We start from the raw sequence: 19,930 nt of genomic DNA, 5'->3' as shown, positions 1-19,930 counted from the left end.
ATGATGGGCTCAAGTATAGCAGGGATTGTGGGGCTGGTGCGGGATCGGGCAGTGTTTCGTTCTGCTGTGCATGGGGTCGCTATGAGTCGGAAACGACTCAACGGCACTTAACAACAACAACAACAACAACATTATATATGACACTATATATTCATATTGCACTATAGCAACATATACTTACTGTTCCTGCACTGTCCACTCTTTCTTGTGCTTTTGGACCTTTGTACATATATTCTATTCTTGGAATGTTCTTCCTCCATATGGTTAATTGCTACTAATTTTTTATTATAATTTAATGAGGAAACGCTGAGAATTTTCTTCCCTTCAACAAAAACCCCACTAATTGTTCTTACACTTTTCATAGGACCCCAAAAACACTTTGGTATTATATGTTATTGAGTTTGGAATGAAAGTAGAATTGTTGAAGGTCTTATTAGAAAACTGTATTTCTTCTTTAATAAATGATTTAAATTATTTATTAAATCTTTTAAAATAGTGTTTTATTTGTCTTTATATGAGCATATAGCTAAAAATATAATTTAAATCTATACTAAATACCTATCATATACATATTTTTTTAGGAAAAAAAATATCAAACATAATAATGTTGAGAAAGTTTCCTTGGCCCCTTTCCTCTATTTTGTTAAATCTAATAAAATGTACTTCTAAGATACAGTAAGGTTATCTCCAGTGTAGCACTTAATCCCTGAATGGCAATTATTCCTTTTCTAACCCACCACAGGACTATATGTTCCTTAACAGCAGGAGTTGAATTTCATCTCCATATCCCAAGTCCTAAGGAACTCTCCATAAAGATTTATCACAGCCTTGGACACCCAATGGGGGTTGCTATGAGTAGGTTTTCCTTTTTTTCTAATCCCAAGTCCTCAGTACAGTGTTTGGCACATAGCAGTTTTTAAATATAACAAATGGTTTTTCTGGATGAATGAATAGATTGATGCATTTATAGGAAAACTCTTTGTTAAGTGTTTTTATGGACATAACACTATGTTGAGTACAAAAAAGACATCATGAAGTCCTTCCTTACATTACCAAAAGTTATGTCTAGTTGTATAGAATACACACCAACAGCACAGTTACATAATAATGCAAAGCATATTTGAAAACCATAAAAAATTATATGGAAAATAAGTAGATCATTGACAGTAAGCAACACTAATAGATTTTAATATTGTGTTTAATATAAGAATGAGGATACTAAAAATAAATGTAGAGTCTTTGTAACATTACAGAAAAAAGGAAACCAAATTATCTAGTTCAGCCAAAATATATTGATTTAGACATTTCTCTCATTACTTGCATACTACATTCACTCCAAATAGTTCATGAACTTTCTCATCTTTGTGATCATGCTTTTCTGCCTGCCTGGACTGATTTTCAGTGTTTACAAGGCCTTATTGAAGGACTACAATATGTCAGACTCTGAGCTTAGTGCTTTCCTAATTATTTTAATAATTTCCCTTCTTACCTGTCTGAAATATTCTTCAAGGCTCAGCTCAGTTAGTACCTCTTCTATGGTATATTTCCTGATTCCTAGAGGCAGAATTAATCAGTTCTCATTCTGTAGGCCCACAGAACTTTATAAACATATCTTTCTACTAAAAATAGATAGCAAATATAATTAGTTAATTCATTCAATAGGTAAATATTTGTGTAGATGATAGATAGATAGATAGACAGACAGATAGTTAGAGAGACAGATGGATAGCTAAACTATCCCAGGCATTGTGCTAAGTGCTATTGCTATGTTAGTGAACAAAATAAATTATTTCTACATCTGGGGAGGCTACAATAAACAATAAATAGAATTAAAAATTAAATTACATTACATGGTGAAATGTGATCACTGTTATTAGTAAGAGGACTGGAGAATGTGAGGTAAAGATGTTAACAAGTTTAATAATGATAAGTAGGCTTCAAATGAGAAAGTGACATTTGAGAAAAGATTTGAAAAAGGTGGGAAAATGATCCATTTAGATATCTGAGGGAAAGTCTTTCCAGGCAGAGGAAATAGACCGGGCAAGGGCCCTGAGGCAAGGAATGTGTTTTATTTGATCTACTCCTGATGTTTTAATTCAATTGGTTCAGAGTGAGGCCTGGGTATGTTTTTTTTTTAAATTCTTTTTAATTCTAGGTGATTCTACTGAGAACTATTCTACTGGATATGGAGTAATAGAAATGGTCTCAGGTCTCAAGAAGCCTATAATTTGTAGGAGAGAGGCATATTAACATGAATATTTATTATTCAACATGAAAAGGCTTAAGAGACTTTTGCAAAGGGTTTTTATTGTAGGACTTATTCCATTTCACCCAGTCTGGAGATTGGGAGATAGTATAACCAACACTTCCTGCAGAGGCCGTGTCTGACCTGAGTTTTGATGAATAGGTTATACCTAAGAAAAGAATGGTTGAGGGAAGGACAGAGCCTCTGTGGGTGCTCCTTGACAGGGGAGGGTCATGAATGAGCATTCTGGGTATCAGAGGAACTATAAGTAATTCATTATTAATAAAATGAGAGTTGCAGAAGATGAAGCTAGAAATGTGATGAGGGATGATATAACAGAGAAGATTGTTTGGAGTTCATATTATATCCTGAGCGCAATGGGGACATGAAACATGTCTAAGAAGCCAGTCACAATAACTGGTTATCTTAACTGGCAAATCATTTCAGATTTGGCAATGATAGGAAATGGATTTGATGAGGACATGGCATAGAATAGGAAGGCCAATCTAGATAGTGTAACAGCAATCCAGAGGAGAGCTGATGATAATTTTAACCAGGGAACTTGTATTAGTTTGGCATTACTGTTTAAGAAGTTTAAGTTTTATTTTACTACTTAACAAACAAACAAATATTAATTTAAGGAAATAATGTGTGCTCTGTAACATTACCTCTAAGATATAAATTTTGCAGCAATACGTGTGTAGATACTTTTTTCTCTGCTGGGTAAGAAGTAGTTTTTGGTAAGACCTGTCAGTCCAAATTTTTTGTTTATGACAAAACAGGTTTCTTCTATCTTTCCATTTATTCCTCTGCATAGTATAGGCTGTGTGGCCAGTGGGAACGAGAGCTGGTCTATTTTTAATGTTCGTAAATGTGTGTGGCCTCATCTCACTATTAAATAGAAGTGCTAACAGTTCTTTAATTTTAGCAAATATCTTTTAAATGTCAAAAGACAGATTTTTCTTCAACCTCCTTTCCTAGTTCTCAAGCTTTGAGTCACAAAGATAACTTTACTCTATGAAGAAATTGGCATAAAAGAATAGAATAAAATTCAAAGGAAATTTTCTTGACAAATTAATTGTAAGACACATATCTACTCCAGTATTCTGCCAAGTATATGCCCAAAATATGTTTTCTGAAGTGACATGATCAGGGAAGGGAAAGGAGAAAGGAAAATGTCTTCAGAGATAAGAGTAATGGAAATTAAGGAAATATCTGTCATGTCACAAGATTTAGGGAAGATCCAGGCTGTAGGAATTGACCGGGGGTAAATTTTATGTCTTCTATATGATGGACCACTCCTCGGAAGGAAGATGGGGCAATCTACTTCCCTAGTGATGTCGTTGTTGTTGTTGTTATGTGCCATCGAGTCGGACCCGATTCATAGCGACCCCTCCTTGGGTTTCCGAGGCAGTATCACTACGGAAGTAGATTCCCCATCTTCCTTCCAAGGAGTGGCTGGTGGGTTTGAACCGCCAGCCTTCTGGTTAGCAGTTAAGTGCCTTAGGCACTACGCTACCAGAGCTCCCTCCGTAGTGATACTGCCTAGAAACCCAAGGAGGGGCCGCTATGAATCGGGTCCGACTGGACGGCACATAACAACAACAACGTATGATGGAAGGTAAATCTAGTGACAAGATATAGTGTCTTCTATGCTCCAGGTGCTGGAGAAACAGATTCAGGAAGACAAAGTGCTATTTGGTCACTCTAGAATCACACAGTTAGATAAAAGAGACTGGTACAAGAACAAATTATTACAATTAGAGAGATGAGATCTGAGTCAAAAGTGTGCATGAGGTGTTATGGGTGAACTTACATGAGCATCTAACATTGGGGAAAGGGAAAAGCACCTCTCCTATAGGAGATGACGCCTGAGCAAAAGTAAGAATAAGCCAGATTTCAAAAGAGAAAAGAATGCAGTATAAACAATGCCGTGGAAGCATGCAAGGTGACTGGGTGAAGGGTGAGGGGTTAATAAGTAATTGGGTAAATTCGAAAGCTAGAAAGTTAGGCTAGGGCTAGTTGTATAAGACCCCATGTTTCATAATAGAAACCACCTTTTTGTACAAATATCCATAAGATGATACCTAATTAATTGCTGTAGTCATTAATTATTTGAAGATCTATCCTTCCATCCATAAATCCTTCCCATCCATCAGTCCATCCACCCTTCCACCCATCTATCCATCTGTCCATCTACTACCCCCATCTCATCCTTAACTGAATTGAGAACAAAAATATCCACATGTGTATTTCGTTGGTAACAGGTTCTGCTGCCAACTGACAGGAAACCAAAATAGCAGTAGCTGGACTAAAGAAGTTTGTTTCTCTCTTACAGCAAATCCCAGGTGGTCAGTCTAGGGCTCCACAGTGTCAACGACTGTGTCTTTTTCTATCTTGCTTCTCTACCACCAAAATTTAAAAAAAAAAAAAAAAGCAAATTCACTGCCATCAAGTCAATTCTGACTCACAGTGACCCCCACTGGGTTTCCAAGGCTGTAAATCTTCACGGAAGCAGATTGCCCCATCTTTCCTCCACAGAGCAGCTGGTTGGTTTGAACCTTTGACCCTTTGGTTAGCAGCCAATGCCTTAGCACCTACACCACCAGAGCTCTTTTTCTCTACCACAGATGACTTCTATTCATGATGGCAGAACAAAAAGGAACTGGGTAAAGAGCACATAAATACAACCTCTTAAGGAATGTTCCTAAGAATTGCCACAAAAACACTTCTGCTTACATTCCATTAGTCATTACTTATTACATGGTCATAAGTAGCTCCAAGGGAGGCTGTAAAATGTAGCCTTATTCTGGACAATCATGAAGAATAAGTAGGAATTCATAAAAGGGTCATCAAATATATGAGCAGCTGTTTTTTTTTTTTTTTTTTTTAATGTCACATAACACTCAAGACTTGTTTCAAAAATTAGTATGACTTCTCTTACCTAGGAGACTGCATTCCACACTATACCAGACTACTATACAATGTTCTATTAGGAGCCCTTCAAAGCTTGTTTCCTTACTTCCTAGAGTTGACTGGGCTGTCTTATAGAAGAAAGTTATTGATAAAATTTGGGATTCTGTTAATATATTGGAAGAGGAAAACAGGTATTGTGAGATAACTGTCCAAGGTCAGGCCAATTAGTGTATTTCATACAATATAGTCGTTAGGCAGTCAATGATGGCTACATAAAACTGGACCTCAGGGTTGAACCCTGAAGCAGACCAGCAACAGCATTTAATTCTGAATTTCAGATTTAGAAGCCACCCCTTTTTTCTTATAGTACTGAGTAAAGAATCTGACATACATTCAGTAGGTACGTACGGTAAAGATGTGGTCTACTACATTAATTTGCACACTAGAGCATTGAGGTTGAGAACATAAATACTTACATATTTTGTTCAACCATTTGTTTATTCAAATTGATTGATTCAGTTGATATTTAATGAGCTTTCCTTAAGAGCTTTCATGATGTTAATTACTAGAGGAAATATGAAAGGGATTATGTCACAGCCTCTATTTTCAGGGAGTTTATAATGTAGCAGGAAGGCAGGTATATGCACAACTAATTTCCAAATGCTACACAATACTGAGGAAATACAAAGTAGATGTGTTATTTCAAGCTGATTGTTGGAATAGGCATTACAGAGGGAGAAGTATTTGAGCTCAGCCTTGAAAGATGATTAGGGATTCTTCAAAAACAAGCAAATAAACAAGCATAACCAAAAAACTCACTGCCATCGAGTTACTTCTGACTCATGGTGACCCCGTGTGTTACAGAGTAGAACAACTACATAGACTTTTCTTAGCTATCTCTTTTTTAAAAACTTTTTATTATGATTAGGGTGAAGGTTTATAGAGAAAATTGGTTCCCCATTCAATGATTCATAGACATATTGATTCCAGACACTGATTACAATTTCCAAGACATAAAAGCACTCTTCCTACTTCTTCCTTGTGTTTACTCTCCCCCTTCATCCTTTCTTATCCCTTCTTGTCTTCTGAATGGTTGTTGTTGTTGTTATGTGCCGTCGAGTCGGACCCGACTCATAGCGACCCCTCCTTGGGTTTCCGAGGCAGTATCACTATGGAAGTAGATTGCCACATCTTCCTTCCGAGGAGTGGCTGGTGGGTTTGAACTGCCAGGCTTCTAGTTAGCAGTCAAGTGCCTTAGGCACTATGCTGCCAGAACGGTATCCCTGGGTAAATGCTTTTTGATCTTCTATGATTGGTTGTTCTAAGGAGGGCATCGCTCCCAGGTGTTATTCTTCACCTTATAAGCCTTCCTTTCATTTAGCTGAAAGTTGAGCCAGGGGGGTGAATTCAGTTCCAGGTTTGAAGGATATCATATGTATTTATATGTGCTGTAAATATACCATGAATATAGTAGAGCATACAGCCGGCTAAGTTATGAAAACTTCTTAGCCATAACCAAACATATTGAACGAATGGGTCACTGGGCCTGGAGATTCAGAACCATAGTCTCAGGGAACATCAAGGCCCATTGGCATAACAGAGTCAACAGTGTTCTATGTCTGTCTTTGGTGAGTAGCAATGGGGATCTTAAAAGTTTGTGAGTTGCCATCTAATGTGCAACTATTGGTCTCTCCCTTTCTGAAGCAAAGAAGAGTGAAGAAAATCAAAGACACATAGAAATAATTAGTCCAAAGGACTAATGAGCCATGAGAATCCCAGCCTCCGTGACTCTGAAAACAGAAGAACTAGATGGTGCCCAACTTGCACTGCTGAACACACAGAAAGGAATCACATTAGGAGGTCCTGGATGGACTGTAGAAAATGATCCCATGAGAAAAATGTAGAAGAAAATTCAAAATAATAAAGAAGACCCAGCTTACATTTTGGCTGTAATCTTTACAGGAACAGATCACCAGGTCTTTCTTCAGTGGTGCCAAAGGGTTTGTTTGCACCACCAGGAGCCATCAAATATATGGGTAGTTTATTTAATGTCACACACTTCTTAATACTTGTTCCAAATTCTGGTTAAGCAGTATTGCCAGGAGCCCTCATTCCACACCATACTTGGCAACTCTCCGCAACTGGCTGGTTCTCCATTAGAAGATTTTGCAGCTTGTTTCCTCACTGTCTGGGGTAGTCTGAGTTTTCATATACACAGAAAAAATTCCTTGTAAACCTCTAGGCATCATAATCATTTATAAACTGGTTATTCAATCCCTCGCCTCGTACCTTACTCTCATTCTTCCTTGCTATTCTGTTCAATAACATTTGTGTGTCTAAATTAAAGGCTACCATTTATACCCCACAGCAAGACTTTCACCTCATCTTCTTTTCCGAGGTTAAATCAGTTTTTCAGCTGTAGTAAGCACACCACTGGAAACTTGTCACTGCTCTTCTTCCCTCACCAGCAAGCATTTTCTATGGTTTTCATCACCAAGTTGTTATGTGTTTCAGGATTTGAGCAACATCTGAGTTTCCACCAGCTGTGTTTTGCATTGTCCTCATTTTGTATAATTAAGAAAAACAGGAAGCCAATCACTTAAGTAAAGCTGACCCTCTTCATTTTGCAGACCCAAGGAAGGACTGCATCAGGGTTTTTTATAGCACAGTTTTTACAAAGTTTATCCCGCAATCCACTTGAAAGTGGAACAAGGTTAGAGGAACTGCAACAACATGGCAGTCCTCCTCTTGACTACAACAGCTGTGCTTTTCTGAAGCTACACTGTCTGGTTTAAACATTCTATGATAATCAGTTATCAATTTTGCTTATTACATTGTGACAGAGGATTTCCTCTGTTGTGTTTTACACCAGTTCAAATCTTGGAGGGGACCTTTCGACCTAGGCCTTAATCTTCTACTAATCCAACAAAGCTGTATTGCTGGTTGCCAAGTTGATCATAGACAAGGATAATTGTATTTAATTCACATTGACTGCTCTTCTGAAGACACTCTGGCTTTTTTTATCCCCCCTTCCTTTATTCTGATTTATATAGATACTTCTGGATGAGCTTCTAAAGAAATTCTAAGCTGTTATTTAGGTTTACTTAAAATTCATAGCAAGTACATATCTAGAAGCCCCGGTGGTATAGATGTTAAAAACATTGGGCTGCTAACCAAAAGGTCAGCAGTTAGAACCCACCAGCTGCTCAACAGAAGAAGATGTAACAATTGGCTCCAGGCTTGGGAAGCCTATGGGCAGTTCTACTTCATCCTACGGGATCACTATGAGTCAGAATTGACTCCAGAGCAGTGAGTTTGGGAGTATATATCTGGAAAGGGCATTAATGGGTCTGGGAAGCTCCATTTGATATTTGGCAGTTTCCTTTTCTTGGGCAGAAGGGAAAAATAAAGATTTCATCATGTAAAATTTCATCTGGAAACATCATGTTTTGAGCCAGCAATATTCAATTCAACTGAACATTTACTGAGTAGGTAATATTTGCTGATCTTTGTTGTCAGTATAGGGGATGTAAATGCATTTAAAATGCATGCTCTGCCTTCAAAGTGTTCATAGGTTTGTAAGGGAAACTAACATGAGTGCAGCTAAATTGAATGCATAACTAATATGTTACATGACCTGGGTCTAATTCTCAGATCATTCTCAGATTGCCTGTTTTGTGATCAGACTCATCTTCTATGCAAATTTGAGCTATAGCATCAATGCCTACAAGCCATGATATTTCCAATCTCCTTGTATGCATGTGAGAGCTGGACAATGAATAAGGAAGACCAAAGAAGAGTTGATGCTTTTGAGTTGTGGTGCTGGAGAAGAATGCTAAAGTACCATGGACTGCTAAAAGAACTAACAGATCTGTCCTGGAGGAAGCACAGCCAGAATGCTCCTTGGAAGCAAGAATGGCCAGACTTCGTCTCACCTATTTTGGTCATGTTGTCAGAAGGGACCATTCCTTGGAGAGGATGTCATGCTTGGTAGGGTGGAGGGTCGATGAAAGAGGGGGAGGCCTTCAACGAGATGGATTGACAGGGTGGCTGCAATGATGGGCTCAAGTATAGCAGGGATCATGGAGCTGGCGCGGGATCGGGCAGTGTTTCGTTCTGCTGTGCATGGGGTAGCTATGAATCGGAAACAACTTGACGGCACCTAATAACAACAACAACATCAATGCCTATCAAGCAACCTTCCCAGTCTAGCATCTGAGTATGAGTAACAATCACTCATTCATTCAACAAATACGTACTGAGTGCAGACTATGTTGCAGGCACTGTACTGGTCTTCTGAGGATTGAAATCTTCCTTGAGGGACATCCAAAGTGCTCTGTGTGTCTGTGTCACATGCTGTCTTGTATTTATTAGCCACTGTTATCCAGTCATTTTACTTATTCCTCACATGAGCTCTGTAAAATGTGAATTGTTATCCACACTTACAAATGGAAACTGACTCAGTGAAATTAAATAACCACCCCCACATTATGCAACATATAAACGATAAATTTGAACCCAAATCTCTACAATTATGCTGATTTCCCATTCCACTACTTTTCGCAGTTCATGTTTTCAGTAATGGAGACATTTTATGGGTATTTTGGGAACACAGTACTGATGGAGAAACAGCTATTTCATCTATCAAAGGTCTCTACCAGAAACATGAGTAAAGCCTATATATATAGATAGTCGACGGCACCTAATAACAACAACATATAGACAGTCCAACCACTTATATGTTCTTTTAATTTCTTCTGTTTTAGTTTTATTTTGGACTTTGATGATTAGAAGGGAATGCTTTAAATGTATTGTAAGGAATATATCAGGAAGGAGAAATATACAAAACAACTTCAAATGTGTCTAAACACAGAAATGGTGACACAAGAGAAGTTGGGAGTCTAGAGGTCATTAAAATAGAATAAACTTTTATATAACTCACAAAAGATTATATGTACAAGGTTGTTTCTTGAGGCCCTTTCAAACTTATAAATTCATCACCTTGTTCCAGTGATGCTATCACTAAATTGGATTGAAACTGCAAATATACCTAGGGGAGAAAAAAAAAAATTACTCCCTAGTTTGGTAACTGGAGTATGTGGGTGGTGCAAATGGTTAATGCACATTACTGCTAACTGAAATGTTGGAGGTTGAGTCCACTGAGAAGCACCTGGAAGAAAGGCCTGGAGATCTTCTTCCAGAAACATTGTTGTTTGGTGCCGTCAAGTTGTCTCCAACTCATAGTGACCCTGTGCACAGCAGAATGAGACACTGCCCGGCCCTGTGCCAGCTTCACGATCCCTGCTATACTTGAGCCCACTGGCACAGCCACTGTGTCAATCCGTCTCATTGAGGGCCTTCCCCTCTTTCGTCAACCCTCCATCTTACCAAGCATGACATCCAAAAAGCTTAACCACTGACAATTCTACGGAGTATAGTCGTACTCTGACACACATGGAGTCACTATGAGTTGAAATCAACTCAATGACAACTGGTTTCACTTGGTTTAAGGAAACACTAGGCTGTGTTTGGGAGCTCTGGTAGCATAGTGGCTAAGGCACTTGACTGCTAACCAGAAAGCTGGCGGTTCAAACCCACCAGCCACTCCTCGGAAGGAAGGTTGGGCAATCCTACTTCCGTAGTGATACTGCCTCGGAAACCCAAGGAGGGGTCACTATGAGTCAGGTGTGACTCGACGGTACACAACAGGCTGTGTTTAGACCGAACCATTGACAATTATGGTAACTTCAGACCTATAACATGATTCAGCATAGTTATGTAAGAATAGCTTTTATTAAATAAAACTCAATATAATCATTAATTATCATATTATATGTGGAAGAAAAAGAAATAGAGGTTTGATTTATGGTAATATTTAAACCAAGATATTTTAAGTTTATTCAGGAATGATTTTTCTTACTATTCTCTCCCAATGAGCTTGCCTCCAGTCTCACCAAATCAAGGGACAGTTCACACTTGAGTGGGGCTCTTCTAGGACTTTAAAGTCTTTCCTCAGGGACATGTGCAGTGCTTCCTGGTACTCTGCAAAGCCAGTCTTCTGTGGTCATTTCTCATCCTAATCCCGGCAACTCAGTGACAGAAACTTTAGATAGCCTCTGTCATTTTTTTCAGAATGTTTTCCTCTATGGCAGGCATGAAGGAGCAACTCATTCCTATAAAACATTCCTAAGTTCTTATAAAACCTCCAAAAATATTTCAGGGGAGGAGGCATTACAACCACCCCTTATTGTCACAGTATCAAAGTCACTTACAATTTAACCTAGATAAAATAAGCTTTGCTTTACTGTTGTTGCATTCACTGTAATCTGCTTCCTTTCTAATCCTCTAACAGGACAGAATGCAATTGAATGAGATTTGATGTTATCTCCTCTTAAATTGGCTCTCATTTATTTAAGTAAATGATTTACAACTCATTTTATTATTAATGTTAAAATACAGTAAAACCTGCAGCAACTGGACCCTGTGTGAAGCAGAAACCTGTCAGGGAAGAAAAACTCAAATATTCTCCACTATAAAACTAAGCTATAGAAAAATGGTAAGACTGTACCCTGTCAAATGTGGAAAACCACGAGATCTGGAAAAACCAGGCAGTCCCTTAGAGTTTCGGCTCTTACAAGTTTCACTGTACTAGCAATGCTTCTCACTAGTGAACATAACACTCCAGTGTATCTTCATAACACAGCAGAGAACTACTGCTCTAGGCTTGTTGCTGTGGTTTTTAGCTGCTGTTGAGTCTGTTCCAACTCATAACAACCCTCTGTATGGCAGAAGGAAACAATGCCTGGTCCTGTGCCATCCTCACAATGCTTGCTATGTTTGAGCCCATAGTTGCAGCCACTGTTCCTCAAAATATTTTTAAGGATATTTTATAAATAATCTGTCTTCCAGAGAAGGAAAGTGCCTTTACTAAGGTTAAACAGCTATTTAGAAGCAGAGCTAGGACCAAAGCCCAAGTGTCATTGTGGCAATTCTGGTATCTGTTTAACTCTTTTACTTAAACATTTTGGAACTAAGAGGCAGTTACACAGAAGCCACAAGGACAAGACCAGTTTCAGGGTCTGTCTACTGCCTGCATCAGCCTAAAACAGGGAAAGCATCTGAACTCCACCTGGCAGTTTTGCCACCTTGCTCTGTGACATATTTGGCCCTTTCAGTGAGCTCCCAGTGCTGCTGCTCATAGCAGAAATGCAAGGTTCCTGAGAAAAGCATAATTTCTTCCAACTCTGGGGATTATTGTCCAAAGGTCATCCAGTCTTTACTTCTCACTAATTATGTTGGCAGGAGGTCTAAAAAAATGTCAGACTTTTTCAAACATCAATGTTTATGTTAAACATAATAAAATATTATAAATTAAAATAGTATAATATTTCTTGCAGACATGAATATGTTGTGGGTGTGCGTTCCTTCATAGTCACCTTCATGTTTTGGAATAACTCAATCTCAGATGTGGCTAAAAAGTCCACTTTAGGAGTCTTCCTTCATTTGCTCATTCAGCACATATTTATTGAGGACCTGTTATGTGCTAGTTACTATGATAGGTACAAGGAATATAGCCTAGTATTGAGAGGATTTTTATAGAAATGTTACCCAAAATAAATTTATTGAAATAGTTGAATTGTAGTTTTTTAGAAATAAATGTTTTAAATTTTAAAGGATTTTGGGAGCTCTTTAGTAAATGTGGTATCGTTGTTGGGTGCTGTCAAGTCACGTCCAAATCATAGTAACCTCATGTCATGAAGAAAACTTCCACATAAGTTTTTCTGGGCTATAACCTTTATGGCACAGATTGCTAGGTCTTTCTCCCACAGAGCCTTTGAGTGGGTTCGAACTGCCAACCTTTCATTTAGTAGCTGAGCACTTAACCCTTGTGCCACAAGGGCTCCTTATTATAATATTTACAAAGTTCATAAATAAATAAAGTTCTAAAAATGAATTAAATATTAAAGGTTTTTTAGAGTCCTTATCATGACATACACAAGTTGTACCTACTATTCTAGATGCTTGAGGGATATAAAGAAAACAAGACAAGATGGGTTTTCAAAATTGGATTGCAATTTAGTTATAAGGTTGGACACATACATCTCTTAGATATTTATTTAAATAAATGATGTGAGAAATTCCAAAATACTATGTTACAATTTTAAAACTAAATATTGTAAATATTGAGTGATAAAATGTGGAGGTAGATAGTACTTCCAGACGAAGCAAACCTGGATGGCTTCATGTAGAGGCTGGGAGTTTGAGTTGGTCTTTCCCTCTGAAACAAGGAGTTGTCTAAATACACAGAAGGAACAGGGTGCCTCGAGTTTCTTTCTTCTCCCTGCCCTTTTACATTTAATAATGTTTTAGAAACTAGTATTAGGTAGAGGCATAGACAGCCATAGGAAGAGCTGTCATGAGGTCAGGAATTAGGAGACATAGTGGATGCCATTGCTCAGGTTGTTAAAGCCATTAGACCTGAGTTGTTCCCCCTGTAGGCAGAAGACTGACCTAACGGATTTTGTGCACTTCCTTTGAATTCTGACTCTATTAGGCATTGTCTGATATTGTAGACATGTGACTCTTAAGAAGCACAGGTTTGTCCTATTATGATTAGCTCAAGTCAGGAATAGGAAACAAGTGCAAGGTTTAATATCTAAGTGGATTCTTTTTAGTTGAAACCCCCCCAAAAAAAATTGCTATTTTTTTAATTTCGCATTATAATGTTCATTAACATTTACTTGTTAAAAACCCACTGTCATCGACTTATAGAAACCCTATAGGACAGAGTAGATCTGCCCATAAGGTTTCTAAGGCTGCAAATTTTTATAGCGGCAGAGTGCCTCATCTTTCTCCTGTGGAGCAGCTAATGGGTTCGAACTGCCAACATTTGGTTAGCAGCCCAATGCTTTAACAAACATTGTGCCACCAGAGGGCCTTTCATTAACATTTAGAAAGTATTTTTTTTTGTACATTTGGAATATTTAAATTATTATGCATTGTGTACCAGATGCATAGTCTATTCCAGATGCTTATTAATGAACAATATGGTTTCTAAATATTTTCTCAGCATTTCAAACAAAATGCTATACTTATTTTCAAATATGTGTTGTATTCTTACTGTAAACTATAATAAATTTTATTTTACTCAAAGATGATTCAATAAGTATTTATTAAGTCCCTGCAAATGTCAAGCACTGAGAGTGCTAGATGAAGGGGGATATATAAATAAATAAAACATAGTTAAACCATCTTCTCCTTCCTCAAGAAGATTACAGTCCACGGGCATGCTCAGATGTGTAAATAAATCAAATATATTTCAGCATATCAGAGTTTAATAGCTTTGCAAAGCACAAAAGAGGGAAAACTGACAGCCAGAAGAAGACTTTGAGGATAAGGAAACATTTAAGCTGAATCCCCAAGAGAGGTGGGAGAATGGTAGCTCGTAAGCTATAACCAGCCCATTATTGAGATTTCTTTGGCCACATCTGTCATCATGGAATCTGTGTGTGTGTGTGTGTGTGTGCGCCCTCATGTATGATATGGAGATATTCACTTCTAACTCACAGGGTAGTTGTAAAAATAAGAAATAATGGAAACTACTTAGCATAGTTTCTGGCATGTAGTAAGTGCTCAGTAAAAGATAGCTCTCATTTGTATTATCACTTAGACCTATTGAGCTATGTTTCTTGCTATTTACTGGTATATACTCTGAATGCCCATTGTACATTTTCTTCATAGCTTATATCATAGCTGTAATTAAGTAACAATTTATTCATTTATTATCTGTCTTCCATACCAGACTATAAACTCTATGAAGGTAGTGAAACTGTTTTCTTAATTGTATTCCTATTATCTAACAGAATGTTTTCTTAATTGTTATATTCCTACTATTTAACAGAATGCCTAGTTTGTTATAGAAGCTGAATAAATATTTATTGGAAGACTGTGTAATGACAGTAAGATACTAGTAAGCTATCTTTTATTATTAGGAAAATGTGATGAGAAGTCATATGAAAAAATGTGAGCACCCAACTCCAGAATATCAAATGATTATCCACAGCCAAGAAAGGCATCCAGATCTCTTAGAGTAGTGAACATCTGGAACTCAAGTTCAGCATTTCTCTCATTTTCTTGGGTCAATTAAACTTCTGTTATTCTCATCTCAAAAGGAGAAGTCCATAGGTGAACAGAGAGATTTTTTTTTTTTTCTGTTGCTTTTGATAGAAAAACAGAGATTTTGTTCATTTTTCTTCTGTGTTTCTGAACATTTTACAAGATGGCTCTTCTTGACTCTCAAACGATCTACTATGTCTCATGGAAAGTTCATTAGAGAAGCCCACTCAGATCCTTTGAGACTTTATTACGTTCCAAAGCCATGATGAAACATTATTCTGAATAAAATTAAGTTCTATTTCTTCCAATTAACAGCAGATGATGAAAGTGCCTGCCAGTTCTGTTGCCTTTCAGCTGGATACTTTTCCCTTGCTTGGTCATTTGTAAAATGTGAGCCCTCCTAATGGAGACCTCATTATCCACTTGAATTAATGAGTTTTAGCTGAATTAATAGTGCATAGCACACTGTAGGTATTCAATAATAGTCAACAGCGATTTATATGCTGACTTAAGTTGCCCTGTTTGAGAATGTTGGCTAAAATCAGTATTGCATGGTTTTCCTACTGTTGTTGTTGTTAAGTGTCGTCGAGTCGGACCCAACTGATAGCAAGCCCTCCTTGGGTTTCCGAGGCAGTATCATTACGGAAGTAGATTGCCCCATCTTCCTTCTGAGGAGTGGCTGGTGGGTTTGAACCACCAGCCTTCTGGTTAGCAGTCAAGTGCTACGCTACCAGAGCTCCCCTAGGTTTTCCTACTAGATTTGATTTTTAGAATAGGTCAAGTCCCAAACTTAGGGCCAAGACCATAAGCAGTCCTATAGCTGCTGATTCTCTGAAAGAACTTGAAAAGATTCTGCAAAAACTATTTGAATCAATTTCTGCTTAGTAATTCTTACCAAGTACAGAAGATCCTCCCAGCATACCAATACAATATTTCAATTGTATTGTATTCGATTGTAGGATCTTTTGCCTACAAGAGTATCTGACACAGAACAGGACTTTATCAGAATAGTAGCTAAAAATAGCTGGAACATGTCACAAGGAACTTGTTAGGACATGGCCCATTTCCTTACACCGTGTAGCACTAAGTATTGACTGAAATGAATTTAAAACTAAGATAAAACTTTAGCATAAGATAACCTAGGGAGGAAAACTTCTAGGTGTGAACTCAAGAAGAAAATATGCAAAAAGTTACTGATCTGGAAAGAGTTATATTCACAGGGCTAAAGAGGTGAAGTTAGCAAGTTCAGATTGCAGTGCAGCATATGGTGTCTAATGTCTTGTGGCACGTATTTGCATGTTGAAGCTTTTAATTAGAAGGAATTATAATTCCCCAGAGATCCTCATAGCTCTAGACTGAGAGCTTGTTTTTTTTAAATCAATATTATGTGTTTGTTAAATTATAACCTTTGTGAAAAAAAATCAATAATATGTTTTCTGAGAAAAATATTTGACATGTCAACTGAATTTTGGAAACTTTTCATGCCAACAGCTAAACCCAATGATTTGTTTAATCACATTAATTAAGAGAACTACTTTATTATATCAGTATATTAGACTGATTTACATATGCACATTGCCTGCTTCTTGATTGGTTCCTCAGCCATGCCATTTCCCCGGTTCCCTTGGCTCACCTCTTCATGGTCAGAAAGAGTATCTTCTACCTCCTTAGCAACCAACTCAATGTCTGTTGACTTTTAGACAATTTTAATTATAACAACAACAATAATAATACATATGTGAAAGTTCTGACAATCTAAACACTGTGTTGACTATATACATATTGATAGGAAATATCACTCCAAATTAAAATACTCATTTTCATACAATATTCATTCATTCATTCATTCATTCATTCATTCTAAAAGCTAGTTAACATTCATTGAGACCTATTAGATTCCAGACATAGTGCAAGGCACCAGGAAAGAATCAAATATATATCTACCATGACTCTCAGTTGGTGAATAACAAACATTTGGGGAAGGAGAAACCAACATGTAGAAATGTCAGCTTTAATAGTGAACTAGAAAAATGGCTTTAAGAGTTTAGATGACTCATGACTAACTGCTGGAGGAGACTCTGAAGCCTTTAGAAGGGTGATGTTGAAACACAGTCAATTTTGAATCTCAGTTGGAAGGTACAGGAAAAAAAAAGTGAATATTCTTAGTAAAATCAGTAGTCCTTGCCAAATCATGGAGGTGTGAAGAGAATGGTAGAAGTATCTGGAAGGAATGTGGTGTAGTCACAGTTTGACCGAAGAACAAATGTGAAAAGGGAGAAAAGTGGGGTGTGGATGTGTGTGTGTGTGTGTTTGGAGTGGTGAGGATAGAAATGTAAATTCAAGGCAGTTTTACATGGTCTTGTTAGTCAGGCTAAGGAGTCCAGGATGTATGCCGTAATTAAAGGAACCAAATGAAGAAATTAGTAGAATGGTGACAGATTCAGAGTTTTATTTAAGGGGGAAAGAAATATAAATAAATAAATAAATAAAAATAAAAAAACACCTCTGATTACTCCTTTATAAAAGAATTGGTAGAGAAGAAGTTATTACGGTAAACAAGTAGTATGTGTGTTATATCCATAAAGAACCTACTGAGAAATAAATTCTTGCTTTGTAAACTTTCTAAGAACAGTCAAGTTGACTCACACCTCAGCGTTGAGCTTCAATTTGAGGATGCTTAGCTTGCCACCTTGTGGCTGAAGGTAGATCCTGCATACAGAGAATGTTGACTCTGGAAAATTAACCAACTCCAAAATACTTAGTGACCTGAACAAACTATTCATTCCAATTTAACTTTAAAATATTTGAAATAAAGAAGAATCAGAATGATTATACCTAAATAAAATATTAATTATTGTTAAGGCCCAAAATCTAGGAAGGATCCTAGATTCCCTTCTCTCCCTCACTCCTCATAGGAGTGTAAGGCCTGTTGGTTCAATATCCCAGATAGGTATGAAATATAGCCATGTTTGAAGTATTTTTCTTGATAATACCAGGTTTTGTGGCGAACATGGAACAACCATAGCTCTTGTATATATCTTATTGTTGTTGTTGTTGTTGTTATGTACTGTCAAGTCGGACCCAACTCATAGCGACCCCTCCATGGGTTTCTGAGGCAGTATCACTGTGGAAGTAGATTGCTCAATCTTCCTTCCGAGGAGTGGCTGCTAGGTTTGAACCGCCAGCCTTCTGGTTAGCAGTCAAGTGCCTTAGCCACTATGCTACCAGAGCTCCCATATATCTTATTAGGAGTGTAAAATCATATGTTCATGATCACAGCTATAACCATTTTGGAACAAGTTGGTTATCTAGTAAAGTTGAACACCAAAAATTCCCTAAGATCTGGAAGTCCACTCCTAGGCATATGCTCTCATGGAATTCTTGAATGTATACCTTAAAAAACATGGACTAAAATGTTATAGCAGCATTGTTATAGTTTTGTTACTCCAGAAAGAAAAATGATATAAATGTCTATCAGCAAGAAAATGGATAAATTGCAGTATATCATTAAATAGTAGGCTACACAAGAGCAAAAAGAAACGAACTAGACCTATACATATCAACATGAGTGAATTTCACAGTATAATGTTACAGACAAATAGCCAAGGTTTTATACAACTGATATAAAATTCCAAGACAGAAAAAAACTAAACATGTTTTAGGGACATACACACACACACACACACACACACACACTAAGACCACTGAGAAAAGCAAAGAATTTTAAATATAAAATGTATTAGTTACCTGTAGGAAAGGAGGGATAGATATGACTGGGGATGTGTACCAAGGGTTTTCCAGTCTGCTGGCAGTACTCAGTTTCTTAAGTTAGGTTGAAGCTACAAGGGGACTTGTTATGTTATTCTTTATAACTTGTATAACCAAACCTGTTGCCATTGAGTCATTTTCATCTCATGGTGACCCCATGTGTGTCAGAGTAAAACTGTTCCATAGGGTTTCAGTGACTGAATTTTTGGAAGCATATTACTAGGACTTTATTCTAAGTATAGCTTGTGTAGCTCATATAAATTCCTCTATATGCATGAAAGATTTCATAATAAACATTAAATATAATTTTATTAAGATACAAAATCATTATATTCTAAGAGTGTAAGGGTCCTCTGTATAATCCGGGGAGTTTTAGGTCTTTCCTCCGCCCTCATGTGCTTTAACCGTTTAGGGCTGCTGTTATCACCAGAAACAGAAAATGAGCCAGAAAGAAAAATTCTAACTCAATGTTAGATCAAATGCCCAGGCTTATTAAAAACAATGAACAGGAAGTTTCTGACTGACATAAGGTACCTAGCACCTTCTTCTCATGGCCCTCAATCCCAAAGCTGGGTTATATGCAATTACTTAAAGTCTCCCTGCCACCTGATCTCTTCATCTTTTTTCCCTAGGCAAAAGATAGACCCACGAGGAAGCTGATTTAGTCAACAATTGTTATCCTAAAGTTCATTTTTTATTGCTTCTCATCTCTTCTGAGGAGTGATGTTGGAAGGTTGAAGGAATGAGATATATAGGCATTTGGAATTAATTTTATAGGTGAGCAAATGAGAACTTGGAGTGTTTGGGCCTTGGATGCTTCCTCACATGGTCAGAGGCAGAACTCATTGGCCTGTAGACTCTACCTGTCTCTTCGGCTACCTGCTG

The sequence above is a fragment of the Orycteropus afer genome, unplaced genomic scaffold, assembly GCF_000298275.1.
Source record: "Orycteropus afer afer isolate SDZICR_OR568_19922 unplaced genomic scaffold, OryAfe1.0 scaffold00154, whole genome shotgun sequence".
Lineage (NCBI taxonomy): Eukaryota > Metazoa > Chordata > Mammalia > Tubulidentata > Orycteropodidae > Orycteropus > Orycteropus afer.
This window is presented reverse-complemented; position numbering follows the sequence as displayed.